Source organism: Papaver somniferum, chromosome 11 (genome assembly GCF_003573695.1).
Source record: "Papaver somniferum cultivar HN1 chromosome 11, ASM357369v1, whole genome shotgun sequence".
In the NCBI taxonomy this organism is placed as follows: domain Eukaryota; kingdom Viridiplantae; phylum Streptophyta; class Magnoliopsida; order Ranunculales; family Papaveraceae; genus Papaver; species Papaver somniferum.
Genome location: NC_039368.1, coordinates 109,018,855 through 109,022,736, shown reverse-complemented (window position 1 = coordinate 109,022,736; position 3,882 = coordinate 109,018,855).

The following is a 3,882-nucleotide window of genomic DNA, read 5'->3' as shown; positions in this document are numbered from 1 at the left end:
TGCAAGAATTTGAGTTATGTATGATTGGAAATGTTGGGTTTTTCTCAAATTTTAGATATAAGTAGATCTGGTGGTGATGTGATATTTTTAGAAGATTGAACTTGAGCTGCAATTGGTGATAGGAATGGTGGATGTATTGGTTAAATCGATGGGTTTCTGGAACTGCGATTTAAAGATGGTGATTTTCATGCGTTGGTGACGCTGTGAATACCAGAGAAGATAATGGTGATTTTGAGTTCCAGGACGGAATTATGGCTTCGAATCAAACATAAATGAAAATCAGAGAAGAGATGGTTCGCTGATGTTGGTGGGGTGTTGAGATCAAGAAGAACAAATGAGAAAGGAATTGATGCCTGCAGTGAAGCCGTGAACAGACAAGGAAGAAAAATATGGAGCTTCCATAGATTCAAGATGGGTTTGTGATGATTTAGGGTTCAACCCTGTTTCAGACTGATGTTGAGTGGAAGTAATCAATGGCGTTTGAATTGAATTTGGTTAAGAAGATTGTTGTCTGATGTTGTTGGTTAGCTTCGGTCCTGAGCTAGAAGAAACTATTGATGCTGAAAAGATGATGGTCTCATAAATAAAAGAGATGTTATTGTTGAATGAATCCAAAGCTTCCGATGCTTCTAATGCTTGAGTTACAATAGATGAATGTGTAGGATTGTCGCAGGGAATAAGAAAAAGGCCTGAATTGTCCTGAGAAATGGCCAATAAACAACCGAAAATCGACTAGATATTTGTCCCGACGAGTCAACTCAGTACTTGCCGATGAGTCGATTCAACCCATCTGAGTAAGACCAGTTAGCCGAGTAAGATGCTAACTCAGTATTTGAATCCCTCCCTCGACTATATTCACCATCCGAAGACCGTCAGTTTGACCGTTACTTATAATGGCACTGGAACGAAATATTCCGCTATTGGGGAAGAATATTCAGTGAAAGGCAACGACTTCTATGGCCGGATTACGGTGGCACCAGTGACATTCCGACGACCCAATTTTGCATTGATTTTTGTATGAAATCTTCTCATGAGCTTGAAGACCTAGACTTGGAATTGAAAGAATAATCGGGATTGAATTTGGAAAGAGAAGATGGAAGGATTTGAGAAAGAATTGGATTTGGAAATTGAGCAATAATGGGAAATAAATTCTATTCCTAAGAGGATTGCAAGAAAAGTGAAGCCTATAAATAGAGAAGTTCTCTACTTTTCTCTACACACCTTTACACACAACACTTGTATTTTTGCTTGCTTGTAACATCTTTTCTTCTTTTAATTATTTGTGTGAACTTCAAAAAATTTCTTTTAATTATTGGTGTGAATTTCAAAAACATGAGTAGCTAATTTTCTTATTGTTAGAGCACTGCTCGGTCGAACTCGCATGCGTTGCTATCTTAAACATGTTTGTTAATGTTAGTGATCAAAACTATAAGTTTTGATTTCTAGTCTACTTATTGCTAAGTCTCGGACTAGGATAGAAAGTGTAGCTGAGATCAAGACTCCATGGCGATCATCATACAAAGACAAAGAACTACTCAAGGAACTGGTGGAACTTCATCGACTAAAAGGTATGTGGAGACTTGAACTTATCTATCACTCAAAATTCTATCTACTCTATTTCCTATCTTGAGAGAAAAGTCGTTTTGCTATATAGTATTTGATTATACATATTTGCTATTTCGAGCTGAGTTTATCTCGCTTATCTATTTCTCAAAATATGTGTTGGTAAATCTTTCGCTTTGGCCAAGTTCATCTTCACTAGTGACGAAAGTCATATTAAGTTTCAATTAGGGTTGCACAAGACCCGCCCATGATACCCAAACCCGCCCGTACCCGCTAAACCCGTGGGTTTTTTGTCCAAACCTGTCCGTTGTGGGTGCGAGGTTGGTTTTAGCTAATACCCGCCCAAAAAACCCGCAAAATATATACCATTAGATAAAACTAATCCTTCTACCCACAAGCTTATGAAAATCAAAGACTTTTAACACCAGCTAGCCAGGGCCACTACAAGATTAATTATTATTATTTCCTTTTTCTTGTTGATTGCTTCCCTCATGCAATATCATGTTCAAACTAAATCTGATAATTCAAAACTCCCGTCACCTCAATACCCCTTTTCTCTTAAATCCTCCTCCCGGCTGTTCTTCTGCATTTCAAATTCAAATCTCCTCTAAACTCTCGATTTAGATGACCCACATCACAGTAAGTATTCTAATTTAAGTGCGTTATGTGTTTAATAAATTGCCTCACTGAACTGAACACAAAGTTTGTTTGTCAATCTAATTAATAAAGTTGAATCACTAATTAAATTTGTAACTTTTATTGTAAGACTTATGTAGTTACTGTTTTTATTGTAAGACACTAAGACTTATGTAGTTATGTTAGTTTTTTTAAGTTATTAAGAACTTAAGTAAAACATGTGTGTGTGTGAATGATTATTGCGGGTTTAAACCCAAACCCGCCCGCTGTTTGTGGGTGCGGGGTTGGTTATGAAAAAAAAACGCAATCTGTGGGTGCGAGGTTGGTTTTAGATTATACCCGTCCATACCCGCCCATGTGCAGCCCTAGTTTCAATTACTTGAAAATTGCTTTGACGAAAAATAGTGTGTGAACAACAACTATATAACGTCCTCTAAGAATGTTTCAATGATTCAAATGAGAGTTTAGATTATATAACCATGGTTGGATATAAGCATTGTGTGGTAAACCAAATATGTATAAGTCCTAATTCCTTGAACCAAAGTATGCGTACTTTGCTGCTCAGGAAAACTGGAACAGATTCCGCGAACCCTGTCCGCGTACTGTCGGAGGTTCTCTTCCCGAGAAAATCTGCTGGAGTTTGTGAACTGTTTACAAACTTATTCCGGGTACTTATGTCCGTGTACCAGTCCGCGTACTTAAGTTAGTTATTTTCTAAAAACGATCATTCGTGAACTTAAACTTATATAAACTAAGGAATGCAAGTTTGCAAACCGTGGCTATAAAATTCATGAATCGGTTCGAGTGAATCAAATCATTTTTGCTTCGATTATGTCTTGTATAATTCTATAAGATCGAAGCAATTGACAACTCTCTAACTAGTTCATTTGAGTCATTTGAACTAGTTGTGGTAAAGAAGAATATGGTTGATATGAAAGTACTCATATGGCTAACCATTTGGTTAACTGCTATTGAACCAACTAGATGTACATGTTTGGGTACGGTTACACAAACCTAAATAAACGTGCATTTCATTTGTGTGTAACAAGATAAGTTTCGATCTAACGGTTGAAATATATTAGCTTGAATCTAATCAAGTTTTCATCTAACGGTGAATATTGAATGCTTTGATACTAACCTAACATTGATTGCAAAACCTGATTTGAAATACTATATAAGAGAGAACTCTAGCAACTGGGAAACCTAATCCCCACACCTCCTGTGTGATACTAGTTGTATTAGCTAGAGTCGATTCTCCTTTAACCTTAGGCTTCTACTGAGACCCTGTAGGTTAACGACTTGAAGACTTCATTGTGATTGTGAAGCCAGACCGATACTACTTTTCTTGTAGTTGTGTGATCTGATCTTGTTGTTTCTGTCGTACTAAGTACAATCGTAAGATTGGATTGATATTGATTTCTCCGATAGTCAAGATATAAAAGTAGTCACAAACATCTTCGTCTCATCGTTTGTGATTCCACAATATCTATTTTCGCCATCATACGATTTAGATTATTGTGAGGTGATTGATAATACTGAGATGCTCTTCGGGAATATAAGTATGGTTTAACAATTGGTTCTTGTTCACCTTGATTTATCAAAAGACAAAAAAAAAACTCGTAGGTATTTCTGTGGGAGACGCATTTATCTATTACCGTAGACTTTTCTGTGTGATACAGATTT